At 40.2% G+C, this 12449-nt stretch overlaps 23 non-coding genes across 23 annotated transcripts; all 23 read left to right on the forward strand.

The window, feature by feature from the left end:
- Window positions 1–110: 110 nt before the first annotated feature.
- On the forward strand, window positions 111–196 carry Trnay-gua (transfer RNA tyrosine (anticodon GUA)). Its single transcript is given in 2 exon segments — window positions 111–147; window positions 161–196. It is a non-coding gene; the product is annotated as a tRNA-Tyr (tRNA).
- A 404-nt stretch (window positions 197–600) lies between these two features.
- Trnay-gua (transfer RNA tyrosine (anticodon GUA)) lies at window positions 601–686 on the forward strand. Its single transcript is given in 2 exon segments — window positions 601–637; window positions 651–686. It is a non-coding gene; the product is annotated as a tRNA-Tyr (tRNA).
- Window positions 687–1090: 404 nt separating this feature from the next.
- On the forward strand, window positions 1091–1176 carry Trnay-gua (transfer RNA tyrosine (anticodon GUA)). Its single transcript is given in 2 exon segments — window positions 1091–1127; window positions 1141–1176. It is a non-coding gene; the product is annotated as a tRNA-Tyr (tRNA).
- Window positions 1177–1580: 404 nt separating this feature from the next.
- Trnay-gua (transfer RNA tyrosine (anticodon GUA)) lies at window positions 1581–1666 on the forward strand. The gene is given in 2 exon segments: window positions 1581–1617; window positions 1631–1666. It is a non-coding gene; the product is annotated as a tRNA-Tyr (tRNA).
- Window positions 1667–2316: 650 nt separating this feature from the next.
- Window positions 2317–2402, forward strand: Trnay-gua (transfer RNA tyrosine (anticodon GUA)). The gene is given in 2 exon segments: window positions 2317–2353; window positions 2367–2402. It is a non-coding gene; the product is annotated as a tRNA-Tyr (tRNA).
- Window positions 2403–2806: 404 nt separating this feature from the next.
- Trnay-gua (transfer RNA tyrosine (anticodon GUA)) lies at window positions 2807–2892 on the forward strand. Its single transcript is given in 2 exon segments — window positions 2807–2843; window positions 2857–2892. It is a non-coding gene; the product is annotated as a tRNA-Tyr (tRNA).
- A 404-nt stretch (window positions 2893–3296) lies between these two features.
- Window positions 3297–3382, forward strand: Trnay-gua (transfer RNA tyrosine (anticodon GUA)). The gene is given in 2 exon segments: window positions 3297–3333; window positions 3347–3382. It is a non-coding gene; the product is annotated as a tRNA-Tyr (tRNA).
- Window positions 3383–4031: 649 nt separating this feature from the next.
- On the forward strand, window positions 4032–4117 carry Trnay-gua (transfer RNA tyrosine (anticodon GUA)). The gene is given in 2 exon segments: window positions 4032–4068; window positions 4082–4117. It is a non-coding gene; the product is annotated as a tRNA-Tyr (tRNA).
- Window positions 4118–4765: 648 nt separating this feature from the next.
- Trnay-gua (transfer RNA tyrosine (anticodon GUA)) lies at window positions 4766–4851 on the forward strand. Its single transcript is given in 2 exon segments — window positions 4766–4802; window positions 4816–4851. It is a non-coding gene; the product is annotated as a tRNA-Tyr (tRNA).
- Window positions 4852–5255: 404 nt separating this feature from the next.
- Trnay-gua (transfer RNA tyrosine (anticodon GUA)) lies at window positions 5256–5341 on the forward strand. The gene is given in 2 exon segments: window positions 5256–5292; window positions 5306–5341. It is a non-coding gene; the product is annotated as a tRNA-Tyr (tRNA).
- A 388-nt stretch (window positions 5342–5729) lies between these two features.
- Trnay-gua (transfer RNA tyrosine (anticodon GUA)) lies at window positions 5730–5815 on the forward strand. The gene is given in 2 exon segments: window positions 5730–5766; window positions 5780–5815. It is a non-coding gene; the product is annotated as a tRNA-Tyr (tRNA).
- Window positions 5816–6463: 648 nt separating this feature from the next.
- Window positions 6464–6554, forward strand: Trnay-gua (transfer RNA tyrosine (anticodon GUA)). Its single transcript is given in 2 exon segments — window positions 6464–6500; window positions 6514–6554. It is a non-coding gene; the product is annotated as a tRNA-Tyr (tRNA).
- An 877-nt stretch (window positions 6555–7431) lies between these two features.
- On the forward strand, window positions 7432–7517 carry Trnay-gua (transfer RNA tyrosine (anticodon GUA)). The gene is given in 2 exon segments: window positions 7432–7468; window positions 7482–7517. It is a non-coding gene; the product is annotated as a tRNA-Tyr (tRNA).
- A 159-nt stretch (window positions 7518–7676) lies between these two features.
- On the forward strand, window positions 7677–7762 carry Trnay-gua (transfer RNA tyrosine (anticodon GUA)). Its single transcript is given in 2 exon segments — window positions 7677–7713; window positions 7727–7762. It is a non-coding gene; the product is annotated as a tRNA-Tyr (tRNA).
- Window positions 7763–8410: 648 nt separating this feature from the next.
- Window positions 8411–8496, forward strand: Trnay-gua (transfer RNA tyrosine (anticodon GUA)). Its single transcript is given in 2 exon segments — window positions 8411–8447; window positions 8461–8496. It is a non-coding gene; the product is annotated as a tRNA-Tyr (tRNA).
- A 649-nt stretch (window positions 8497–9145) lies between these two features.
- Trnay-gua (transfer RNA tyrosine (anticodon GUA)) lies at window positions 9146–9231 on the forward strand. The gene is given in 2 exon segments: window positions 9146–9182; window positions 9196–9231. It is a non-coding gene; the product is annotated as a tRNA-Tyr (tRNA).
- Window positions 9232–9635: 404 nt separating this feature from the next.
- Window positions 9636–9721, forward strand: Trnay-gua (transfer RNA tyrosine (anticodon GUA)). Its single transcript is given in 2 exon segments — window positions 9636–9672; window positions 9686–9721. It is a non-coding gene; the product is annotated as a tRNA-Tyr (tRNA).
- Window positions 9722–10125: 404 nt separating this feature from the next.
- On the forward strand, window positions 10126–10211 carry Trnay-gua (transfer RNA tyrosine (anticodon GUA)). The gene is given in 2 exon segments: window positions 10126–10162; window positions 10176–10211. It is a non-coding gene; the product is annotated as a tRNA-Tyr (tRNA).
- A 404-nt stretch (window positions 10212–10615) lies between these two features.
- Window positions 10616–10701, forward strand: Trnay-gua (transfer RNA tyrosine (anticodon GUA)). Its single transcript is given in 2 exon segments — window positions 10616–10652; window positions 10666–10701. It is a non-coding gene; the product is annotated as a tRNA-Tyr (tRNA).
- Window positions 10702–10855: 154 nt separating this feature from the next.
- Window positions 10856–10941, forward strand: Trnay-gua (transfer RNA tyrosine (anticodon GUA)). Its single transcript is given in 2 exon segments — window positions 10856–10892; window positions 10906–10941. It is a non-coding gene; the product is annotated as a tRNA-Tyr (tRNA).
- Window positions 10942–11100: 159 nt separating this feature from the next.
- Trnay-gua (transfer RNA tyrosine (anticodon GUA)) lies at window positions 11101–11186 on the forward strand. The gene is given in 2 exon segments: window positions 11101–11137; window positions 11151–11186. It is a non-coding gene; the product is annotated as a tRNA-Tyr (tRNA).
- A 222-nt stretch (window positions 11187–11408) lies between these two features.
- Trnay-gua (transfer RNA tyrosine (anticodon GUA)) lies at window positions 11409–11494 on the forward strand. Its single transcript is given in 2 exon segments — window positions 11409–11445; window positions 11459–11494. It is a non-coding gene; the product is annotated as a tRNA-Tyr (tRNA).
- Window positions 11495–11898: 404 nt separating this feature from the next.
- Trnay-gua (transfer RNA tyrosine (anticodon GUA)) lies at window positions 11899–11984 on the forward strand. Its single transcript is given in 2 exon segments — window positions 11899–11935; window positions 11949–11984. It is a non-coding gene; the product is annotated as a tRNA-Tyr (tRNA).
- The last annotated feature ends 465 nt before the right edge of the window (window positions 11985–12449 follow it).

Consider the following 12449-nt stretch of genomic DNA (forward strand, 5'->3'; position numbering starts at 1 on the left):
ATGTCCTTTTAACATATATTTACCGTTAAATTATGAGCGTAGCTTGGTTACGTTTTCTCTGTCTTTCTGTCTGCCAAGTGGCTGTATTGAGTAGAAATTGTATTGGTACACCTTCGATAGCTCAGTTGGTAGAGCGGAGGACTGTAGAGTGTGTTAAGACATCCTTAGGTCGCTGGTTCGAATCCGGCTCGAAGGAGTTTTTTGATATGTGGATTTAAACCCCAACGAGGCCTTTCGATTATAGATGTCCTTGTAACTTATGTTTACCGTTAAATTATGAGCGTAGCTTGGTTATGTTTTCTTTGTCTTCTGTTTGCGGAGTGGATAATTGGACTAGAAGTCGCAATTGCTATACTTTTGATAGCTTAGTTGGTAGAGCGGATGACTTTAGAGTGTGGTAAGATATCGTTAGGTCGAACGTTAGAATCCGGCTCGAAGGAGATTTTTGATCATCTGGATTTAAACCCCAAAGAGGCCTTACGATTATAGTTTTCCTTATCAATTATATTGATCGTTAAATTATGAGCAGACTTTGGTTATGTTTTCCCTGTCTTTCTGTCTGCCGATTGGCTGTTTTGAGTAGAAATCGTATTTGGTACACCTTCGATAGCTCAGTTGGTAGAGCGGAGGACTGTAGAGTGTGTTAAGACATCCTTAGGTCGCTGGTTCGAATCCGGCTCGAAGGAGTTTTTTGATATGTGGATTTAAACCCCAGCGAGGCCTTTCGATCATAGTTGTCCTTGTAACTTATATTTACCGTTAAATTATGAGCGTATCTTGGTTATGTTTTCACTATCTTCCTTCTGCAGAGTGGATAATTGGACTAGAAGTCGTAATTCGTATACTTTCGATAGCTCAGTTAGTAGAGCGGATGACTTTAGAGTGTGTTAAGATATCGTTAGGTCAATGGTTAGAATCCGGCTCGAAGGAGATTTTTGATCATCTGGATTTAAACACCAAAGAGGCCTTACGATTGTAGTTTTCCTTATAAATTATATTGATCGTTAAATTATGAGCAGACTTTGGTTATGTTTTCTCTGTCTTTCTGTCTGCCAAGTGGCTGTTTTTAGTAGAAATCGTATTTGGTACACCTTCGATAGCTCAGTTGGTAGAGCGGAGGACTGTAGAGTGTGTTAAGACATCCTTAGGTCCCTGGTTCGAATCCGGCTCGAAGGAGTTTTTTGATATGTGGATCTAAACCCCAACGAGGCCTTTCGATTATCGATGTCCTTGTAAGTTATGTTTACCGTTAAATTATGAACGTAGCTTGGTGATGTTTTCTTTATCTTCTGTTTGCGGAGTGGATAATTGGACTAGAAGTCGCAATTCGTATACTTTCGATAGATTCGTTGGTAGAGCGGAGGACTTTAGAGTGTGGTAAGATATCGTTAGGTCGATGGTTAGAATCCGGCTGGAAGGAGATTTTTGGTCATCTGGATTTAAACCCCAAAGAGGCCTTACGATTATAGTTTTCCTTATAAATTATATTGATCGTTTAATTATGAGCAGACTTTGGTTATGTTTTCCCTGTCTTTCTGTCTGCCGATTGGCTGTTTCGAGTAGAAATCGTACTTGGTACACCTTCGATAGCTCAGTTGGTAGAGCGGATGACTGTAGAGTGTGGTAAGACATCGTTAGGTCGATGGTTAGAATCCGGCTCGAAGGAGTTTTTTGATATGTTGATTAAAACACCATCGAGGCCTTCCGATAATAGTTGTCCTTGTAACTTATATGTAACGTTAAATTATGAGAGTATATTGGATATCTTTTCTCTATCTTCCGTCTGCGGAGTGGATAATGGGACTAGAAGTCGCAATTGGTATATACTTTTGATAGCTCAGTTGGTAGAGCGGATAACTTTAGGGTGTGGTAAGATATCGTTAGGTCGATGGTTCGAATCCGGCTCGAAGGAGTTTTTTGATATGTGGATTTAAACCCCAACGAGGCCTTTCGATTATAGATGTCCTTGTAACTTATATTTACCGTTAAATTATGAGCGTAGCTTGGTTATGTTTTCTTTGTCGTCTGTTTGCGGAGTGGATAATTGGACTAGAAGTCGCAATTCGTATACTTTCGATAGATTCGTTGGTAGAGCGGAGGACTTTAGAGTGTGTTAAGATATCGTTAGGTCGATGGTTAGAATCCGGCTCGAAGGAGATTTTTGATCATCTGGATTTAAACCCCAAAGAGGCCTTACGATTATAGTTTTCCTTATCAATTATATTGATCGTTAAATTATGAGCAGACTTTGGTTATGTTTTCCCTGTCTTTCTGTCTGCCGATTGGCTGTTTTGAGTAGAAATCGCATTTGGTACACCTTCGATAGCTCAGTTGGTAGAGCGGAGGACTGTAGAGTGTGTTATGACATCCTTAGGTCGCTGGTTCGAATCCGGCTCGAAGGAGATTTTTGATACGTGGATTTAAACTCCAGCGAGGCCTTTCGATTATAGTTGTCCTTGTAACTTATATTTACCGTTAAATTATGAGCGTATCTTGGTTATCTTTCCTCTATCTTCCGTCTGCGGAGTGGATAATGGGACTAGAAGTCGCAATTGCTATACTTTCGATAGCTTTGTTGGTAGAGCGGATGACTTTAGAGTGTGGTAAGATATCGTTAGGTCGATGGTTAGAATCCGGCTCGAAGGAGATTTTTGATCATCTGGATTTAAACCCCAAAGAGGCCTTACGATTGTAGTTTTCCTTATCAATTATATTGATCGTTAAATTATGAGCAGACTTTGGTTATGTTTTCCCTGTCTTTCTGTCTGCCGATTGGCTGTTTTGAGTAGAAATTGTATTTGGTACACCTTCGATAGCTCAGTTGGTAGAGCGGAGGACTGTAGAGTGTGTTAAGACATCCTTAGGTCGCTGGTTCGAATCCGGCTCGATGGAGTTTTTTGATATGTGGATTTAAACCCCAACGAGGCCTTTCGATTATGTATGTCCTTGTAACTTATGTTTACCGTTAAATTATGAGCGTAGCTTGGTTATGTTTTCTTTGTCTTCTGTTTGCGGAGTGGATAATTGGACTAGAAGTCGCAATTCGTATACTTTCGATAGATTCGTTGGTAGAGCGGAGGACTTTAGAGTGTGTTAAGATATCGTTAGGTCGAACTTTAGAATCCGGCTCGAATGAGATTTTTGATCATCTGGATTTAAACCCCAAAGAGGCCTTACGATTATAGTTTTCCTTATAAATTATATTGATCGTTAAACTATGAGCAGACTTTGGTTATGTTTTCTCTGTCTTTCTGTCTGCCGAGTGGTTCTATCGAGTAGAAATCGTATTTGGTACACCTTCGATAGCTCAGTTGGTAGAGCGGGGGATTGTAGAGTGTGTTAAGATATTCTTAGGTCGCTGGTTCGAATCCGGCTCGAAGGAGATTTTTGATCATGTGGATTTAAACCCCAACGAGGCCTTCCGACTATAGTTGTCCTTGTAACTTATATTTACCGTTAAATTATGAGCGTATCTTGGTTATCTTTTCTCTATCTTCCGTCTCCGGAGTGGATAATGGGACTAGAAGTCACAATTGGTATACTTTCGATAGCTCAGTTAGTAGAGCGGATAACTTTAGGGTGTGGTAAGATATCGTTAGGTCGATGGTTAGAATCCGGCTCGAAGGAATTTTTTGATATGTGGATTTAAACCCCAACGAGGCCTTTCGATTATAGATGTCCTTGTAACTGATATTTACCGTTAAATTATGAGCGTAGCTTGGTTATGTTTTCTTTGTCTTCCGTTTGCGGAGTGGATAATTGGACTAGAAGTCGCAATTCGTATACTTTCGATAGATTCGTTGGTAGAGCGGAGGACTTTAGAGTGTGTTAAGATATTGTTAGGTCGAACGTTAGAATCCGGCTCGAAGGAGATTTTTGATCATCTGGAATTAAACCCCAAAGAGGCCTTACGATTATAGTTTTCCTTATAAATTATATTTATCGTTAAATTATGAGCAGACTTTGGTTATGTTTTCCCTGTCTTTCTGTCTGCCGATTGGCTGTTTCGAGTAGAAATCGCATTTGGTACACCTTCGATAGCTCAGTTGGTAGAGCGGAGGACTGTAGAGTGTGTTAAGACATCCTTAGGTCGCTGGTTCGAATCCGGCTCGAAGGAGTCTTTTGATATGTGGATTTAAACCCCAGCGAGGCCTTCCGATTATAGTTGTCCTTGTAACTTATATTTACCGTTAAATTATGAGCGTATCTTGGTTATGTTTTCTCTATCTTCCGTCTGCGGAGTGGATAATGGGACTAGAAGTCGCAATTGGTATACTTTTGATAGCTCAGTTAGTAGAGCGGATAACTTTAGGGTCTTGTAAGATATCGTTAGGTCGATGGTTAGAATCCGGCTCGAAGGAATTTTTTGATATGTGGATTTAAACCCCAACGAGGCCTTTCGATTATAGTTGTCCTTGTAACTTATAATTACTGTTAAATTATGAGCGTATCTTGGTTATCTTTTGTCTATCTTCCGTCTGCGGAGTGGATAATGGGACTAGAAGTCGCAATTGGTATACTTTCGATAGCTTAGTTGGTAGAGCGGAGGACTTTAGAGTGTGGTAAGATATCGTTAGGTCGATGGTTGGAATCCGGCTCGAAGGAGATTTTTGATCATCTGGATTTAAACACCAAAGAGGCCTTACGATTGTAGTTTTCCTTATAAATTATATTGATCGTTAAATTATGAGCAGACTTTGGTTATGTTTTCCCTGTCTTTCTGTCTGCCGATTGGCTGTTTTGAGTAGAAATTGTATTTGGTACACCTTCGATAGCTCAGTTGGTAGAGCGGAGGACTGTAGGGTGTGTTAAGACATCTTTAGGTCGCTGGTTCGAATCCGGCTCGAAGGAGTTTTTTGATATGTGGATTTAAACCCCAGCGAGGCCTTCCGATTATAGTTGTCCTTGTAACTTATATTTACCGTTAAATTATGAGCGTATTTTGGTTATCTTTTCTCTATCTTCCGTCTGCGGAGTGGATAATGGGACTAGAAGTCGCAATTGCTATACTTTCGATAGCTTTGTTGGTAGAGCGGATGACTTTAGAGTGTGGTAAGATATCGTTAGGTCGATGGTTAGAATCCGGCTCGAAGGAGATTTTTGATCATCTGGATTTAAACACCAAAGAGGCCTTACGATTGTAGTTTTCCTTATAAATTATCTTGATCGTTAAATTATGAGCAGACTTTGGTTATGTTTTCCCTGTCTTTCCGTCTGCCGATTGGCTGTTTTGAGTAGAAATCGTATTTGGTACACCTTCGATAGCTCAGTTGGTAGAGCGGAGGACTGTAGAGTGTGTTAAGACATCCTTAGGTCGCTGGTTCGAATCCGGCTCGAAGGAGTTTTTTGATATGTGGATTTAAACCCCAACGAGGCCTTTCGATTATAGATGTCCTTGTAACTTATATTTACCGTTAAATTATGAGCGTAGCTTGGTTATGTTTTCTTTGTCTTCTGTTTGCGGAGTGGATAATTGGACTAGAAGTCGCAATTCGTATACTTTCGATAGATTCGTTGGTAGAGCGGAGGACTTTAGAGTGTGTTAATATATCGTTAGGTCGATGGTTAGAATCCGGCTCGAAGGAGATTTTTGATCATCTGGATTTAAACCCCAAAGAGGCCTTACGATTATAGTTTTCCTTATCAATTATATTGATCGTTAAATTATGAGCAGACTTTGGTTATGTTTTCCCTGTCTTTCTGTCTGCCGATTGGCTCTTTGGAGTACACCTTCGATAGCTCAGTTGGTAGAGCGGAGGACTGTAGAGTGTGTTAAGACATCCTTAGGTCGCTGGTTCGAATCCGGCTCGAAGGAGTCTTTTGATATGTGGATTTAAACCCCAGCGAGGCCTTCCGATTATAGTTGTCCTTGTAACTTATATTTACCGTTAAATTATGAGCGTATCTTGGTTATCTTTTCTCTATCTTCCGTCTCCGGAGTGGATAATGGGACTAGAAGTCGCAATTGGTATACTTTCGATAGCTTAGTTGGTAGAGCGGATAACTTTAGGGTGTGGTAAGATATCCTTAGGTCGATGGTTAGAATCCGGCTCGAAGGAGTTTTTTGATATGTGGATTTAAACCCCAACGAGGCCTTTCGATTATAGATGTCCTTGTAACTTATATTTACCGTTAAATTATGATCGTAGCTTGGTTATGTTTTCTTTGTCGTCTGTTTGCGGAGTGGATAATTGGACTAGAAGTCGCAATTCGTATACTTTCGATAGATTCGTTGGTAGAGCGGAGGACTTTAGAGTGTGTTAATATATCGTTAGGTCGATGGTTAGAATCCGGCTCGAAGGAGATTTTTGATCATCTGGATTTAAACCCCAAAGAGGCCTTACGATTACAGTTTTCCTTATAAATTATATTGATCGTTAAATTATGAGCAGACTTTGGTTATGTTTTCCCTGTCTTTCTGTCTGCCGATTGGCTCTTTGGAGTAGAAATTGTATTTGGTACACCTTCGATAGCTCAGTTGGTAGAGCGGAGGACTGTAGAGTTTGTTAAGACATCCTTAGGTCGCTGGTTCGAATCCGGCTCGAATATGTGGATTTAAACTCCAGCGAGGCCTTTCGATTATAGTTGTCCTTGTAACTTATAATTACTGTTAAATTATGAGCGTATCTTGGTTATCTTTTGTCTATCTTCCGTCTGCGGAGTGGATAATGGGACTAGAAGTCGCAATTGCTATACTTTTGATAGCTTAGTTGGTAGAGCGGATGACTTTAGAGAGTGGTAAGATATCGTTAGGTCGAACGTTAGAATCCGGCTCGAAGGAGATTTTTGATCATCTGGAATTAAACCCCAAAGAGGCCTTAGGATTATAGTTTTCCTTATAAATTATATTTATCGTTAAATTATGAGCAGACTTTGGTTATGTTTTCCCTGTCTTTCTGTCTGCCGATTGGCTGTTTTGAGTAGAAATTGTATTTGGTACACCTTCGATAGCTCAGTTGGTAGAGCGGAGGACTGTAGAGTGTGTTAAGACATCCTTAGGTCGCTGATTCGAATCGGGCTCGAAGAAGTTTTTTGATATGTTGATTTAAACCCCAGCGAGGCCTTCTGATTATAGTTGTCCTTGTAACTTATATTTACCGTTAAATTATGAGCGTATCTTGGTTATGTTTTCTCTATCTTCCGTCTGCGGAGTGGATAATGGGACTAGAAGTCGCAATTGGTATACTTTTGATAGCTCACTTGGTAGAGCGGAGGACTGTAGGGTGTGTTAAGACATCCTTAGGTCGATGGTTAGAATCCGGCTCGAAGGAGATTTTTGATCATCTGGATTTAAACACCAAAGAGGCCTTACGATTGTAGTTTTCCTTATAAATTATATTGATCGTTAAATTATGAGCAGACTTTGGTTATGTTTTCTCTGTCTTTCTGTCTGCCGAGTGGTTCTATCGAGTAGAAATCGTATTTGGTACACCTTCGATAGCTCAGTTGGTAGAGCGGAGGACTGTAGAGTGTGTTAAGATATCGTTAGGTCGATGGTTAGAATCCGGCTCGAAGGAGATTTTTGATCATCTGGATTTAAACCCCAAAGAGGCCTTACGATTATCGATGTCCTTTTAACATATATTTACCGTTAAATTATGAGCGTAGCTTGGTTACGTTTTCTCTGTCTTTCTGTCTGCCAAGTGGCTGTATTGAGTAGAAATTGTATTGGTACACCTTCGATAGCTCAGTTGGTAGAGCGGAGGACTGTAGAGTGTGTTAAGACATCCTTAGGTCGCTGGTTCAAATCCGGCTAGAAGGAAATTTTTGATATGTGGATTTAAACCCCAACGAGGCCTTTCGATTATAGATGTCCTTGTAACTTATATTTACCGTTAAATTATGATCGTAGCTTGGTTATGTTTTCTTTGTCGTCTGTTTGCGGAGTGGATAATGGGACTAGAAGTCGCAATTGCTATACTTTCGATAGCTTTGTTGGTAGAGCGGATGACTTTAGAGTGTGGTAAGACATCCTTAGGTCGCTGGTTCGAATCCGGCTCGAAGGAGATTTTTGATATGTGGATTTAAACCCCAGCGAGGCCTTCCGATTATAGTTGTCCTTGTAACTTATATTTACCGTTAAATTATGAGCGTATCTTGGTTATCTTTTCTCTATCTTCCGTCTGCGGAGTGGATAATGGGACTAGAAGTCGCAATTGCTATACTTTCGATAGCTTTGTTGGTAGAGCGGATGACTTTAGAGTGTGGTAAGATATCGTTAGGTCAAACGTTAGAATCCGGCTCGAAGGAGATTTTTGATCATCTGGATTTAAACCCCAAAGAGGCCTTACGATTATAGTTTTCCTTATCAATTATATTGATCGTTAAATTATGAGCAGACTTTGGTTATGTTTTCACTGTCTTTCTGTCTCCCGAGTGGCTGTTTGGAGTAGAAATCATATTTGGTACACCTTCGATAGCTCAGTTGGTAGAGCGGAGGACTGTAGAGTGTGTTAAGACATCCTTAGGTCGCTGGTTCGAATCCGGCTCGAAGGAGTTTTTTGATATGTGGATTTAAACCCCAACGAGGCCTTTCGATTATAGATGTCCTTGTAACTTATATTTACCGTTAAATTATGATCGTAGCTTGGTTATGTTTTCTTTGTCGTCTGTTTGCGGAGTGGATAATTGGACTAGAAGTCGCAATTGCTATACTTTCGATAGCTTTGTTGGTAGAGCGGATGACTTTAGAGTGTGGTAAGATATCGTTAGGTCGAACGTTAGAATCCGGCTCGAAGGAGATTTTTGATCATCTGGATTTAAACCCCAAAGAGGCCTTACGATTATAGTTTTCCTTATCAATTATATTGATCGTTAAATTATGAGCAGACTTTGGTTATGTTTTCCCTGTCTTTCTGTCTGCCGATTGGCTGTTTCGAGTAGAAATCGTACTTGGTACACCTTCGATAGCTTAGTTGGTAGAGCGGATGACTTTAGAGTGTGGTAAGATATCGTTAGGTCGAACGTTAGAATCCGGCTCGAAGGAGATTTTTGATCATCTGGATTTAAACCCCAAAGAGGCCTTTCGATTATCGATGTCCTTTTAACATATATTTACCGTTAAATTATGAGCGTAGCTTGGTTACGTTTTCTCTGTCTTTCTGTCTGCCAAGTGGCTGTATTGAGTAGAAATTGTATTGGTACACCTTCGATAGCTCAGTTGGTAGAGCGGAGGACTGTAGAGTGTGTTAAGACATCCTTAGCTCGCTGGTTCGAATCCGGCTCGAAGGAGTTTTTTGATATGTGGATTTAAACCCCAACGAGGCCTTTCGATTATAGATGTCCTTGTAACTTATGTTTACCGTTAAATTATGAGCGTAGCTTGGTTATGTTTTCTTTGTCTTCTGTTTGCGGAGTGGATAATTGGACTAGAAGTCGCAATTGCTATACTTTTGATAGCTTAGTTGGTAGAGCGGATGACTTTAGAGTGTGGTAAGATATCGTTAGGTCGAACGTTAGAATCCGGCTCGAAGGAGATTTTTGATCATCTGGATTTAAACCCCAAAGAGGCCTTACGATTATAGTTTTCCTTATCAATTATATTGATCGTTAAATTATGAGCAGACTTTGGTTATGTTTTCCCTGTCTTTCTGTCTGCCGATTGGCTGTTTTGAGTAGAAATTGTATTTGGTACACCTTCGATAGCTCAGTTGGTAGAGCGGAGGACTGTAGAGTGTGTTAAGACATCCTTAGGTCGCTGGTTCGAATCCGGCTCGAAGGAGTTTTTTGATATGTGGATTTAAACCCCAGCGAGGCCTTCTGATTATAGTTGTCCTTGTAACTTATATTTACCGTTAAATTATGAGCGTATCTTGGTTATGTTTTCTCTATCTTCCGTCTGCGGAGTGGATAATGGGACTAGAAGTCGTAATTCGTATACTTTCGATAGCTCAGTTAGTAGAGCGGATGACTTTAGAGTGTGTTAAGATATCGTTAGGTCGATGGTTAGAATCCGGCTCGAAGGAGATTTTTGATCATCTGGATTTAAACCCCAAAGAGGCCTTACGATTATAGTTTTCCTTATCAATTATATTGATCGTTAAATTATGAGCAGACTTTGGTTATGTTTTCCCTGTCTTTCTGTCTGCCGAGTCGCTGTTTTGAGTAGAAATTGTATTTGGTACACCTTCGATAGCTCAGTTGGTAGAGCGGAGGACTGTAGAGTGTGTTAAGACATCCTTAGGTCGCTGGTTCGAATCCGGCTCGAAGGAGTTTTTTGATATGTGGATTTAAACCCCAACGAGGCCTTTCGATTATAGATGTCCTTGTAACTTATGTTTACCGTTAAATTATGAGCGTAGCTTGGTTATGTTTTCTTTGTCTTCTGTTTGCGGAGTGGATAATTGGACTAGAAGTCGCAATTGCTATACTTTTGATAGCTTAGTTGGTAGAGCGGATGACTTTAGAGTGTGGTAAGATATCGTTAGGTCGAACGTTAGAATCCGGCTCTAAGGAGATTTTTGATCATCTGGATTTAAACCCCAAAGAGGCCTTACGATTATAGTTTTCCTTATCAATTATATTGATCGTTAAATTATGAGCAGACTTTGGTTATGTTTTCCCTGTCTTTCTGTCTGCCGATTGGCTGTTTCGAGTAGAAATCGTACTTGGTACACCTTCGATAGCTCAGTTGGTAGAGCGGAGGACTGTAGAGTGTGGTAAGATATCGTTAGGTCGATGGTTAGAATCCGGCTCGAAGGAGATTTTTAATCATCTGGATTTAAACACCAAAGAGGCCTTTCGATTATCGATGTCCTTTTAACTTATATTTACCGTTAAATTATGAGCGTAGCTTGGTTATATTTTCTCTGTCTTTCTGTCTGCCAAGTGGCTGTTTTTAGTAGAAATCCTTACACCCTCGATAGCTCAGTTGGTAGAGCGGAGGACTGTAGAGTGTATTAAGACATCCTTAGGTCGCTGGTTCGAATCCGGCTCGAAGGAGTTTTTTGATATGTGGATTTAAACCCCAACGAGGCCTTTCGATTATCGATGTCCTTTTAACTTATATTTACCGTTAAATTATGAGCGTAGCTTGGTTATGTTTTCTCTGTCTTTCTGTCTGCCGAGTGGCTGTTTTGAGTAGAAATCGTATTTGGTACACCTTCGATAGCTCAGTTGGTAGAGCGGGGGATTGTAGAGTGTGTTAAGATATTCTTAGGTCGCTGGTTCGAATCCGGCTCGAAGGAGTTTTTTGATCATGTGGATTTAAGATATCGTTATGTCGATGGTTAGAATCCGGCTCGAAGGAGATTTTTGATCATCTGGATTTAAACCCCAACCAGGCCTTAGGATTAAAGTTTTCCTGATAAATTATATTTATCGTTAAACTATGAGCATAGCTTGCTTATATTTTCTCTGTCTTTCTGTCTGCCGAGTGGCTGTTTTTAGTAGAAATCGTATTTGGTACACCTTCGATAGCTCAGTTGGTAGAGCGGAGGACTGTAGAGTGTATTAAGACATCCTTAGGTCGCTGGTTCGAATCCGGCTCGAAGGAGTTTTTTGATATGTGGATCTAAACCCCAACGAGGCCTTTCGATTATCGATGTCCTTGTAACTTATATTTACCGTTAAATTATGATCGTAGCTTGGTTATGTTTTCTTTGTCTTCTGTTTGCGGAGTGGATAATTGGACTAGAAGTCGCAATTGCTATACTTTTGATAGCTTAGTTGGTAGAGCGGATGACTTTAGAGTGTGGTAAGATATCGTTAGGTCGAACGTTAGAATCCGGCTCGAAGGAGATTTTTGATCATCTGGATTTAAACCCCAACCAGGCCTTACGATTAAAGTTTTCCTGATAAATGATATTTATCGTTAAACTATGAGCATAGCTTGCTTATATTTTCTCTGTCTTTCTGTCTCCCGAGTCGCTGTTTTGAGTAGAAAGCGTATTTGGTACACCTTCGATAGCTCAGTTGGTAGAGCGGAGGACTGTAGAGTGTGTTAAGACATCCTTAGGTCGCTGGTTCGAATCCGGCTCGAAGGAGTTTTTTGATATGTGGATTTAAACCCCAACGAGGCCTTTCGATTATAGATGTCCTTGTAACTTATATTTACCGTTAAATTATGATCGTAGCTTGGTTATGTTTTCTTTGTCGTCTGTTTGCGGAGTGGATAATTGGACTAGAAGTCGCAATTGCTATACTTTCGATAGCTTTGTTGGTAGAGCGGATGACTTTAGAGTGTGGTAAGATATCGTTAGGTCGATGGTTAGAATCCGGCTCGAAGGAGATTTTTGATCATCTGGATTTAAACCCCAACCAGGCCTTAGGATTAAAGTTTTCCTGATAAATTATATTTATCGTTAAACTATGAGCATAGCTTGCTTATATTTTCTCTGTCTTTCTGTCTGCCGAGTGGCTGTTTTGAGTAGTAATAACAAAGTGGGCAAAATTACTGAATGCTAATTGGTCAATGAAGAGGGTATTTTTTCTTAATTTTGCTTGAGAAG

The sequence above is a fragment of the Montipora capricornis genome, chromosome 10, assembly GCF_036669925.1.
Source record: "Montipora capricornis isolate CH-2021 chromosome 10, ASM3666992v2, whole genome shotgun sequence".
Taxonomy (NCBI): Eukaryota; Metazoa; Cnidaria; class Anthozoa; order Scleractinia; family Acroporidae; genus Montipora; species Montipora capricornis.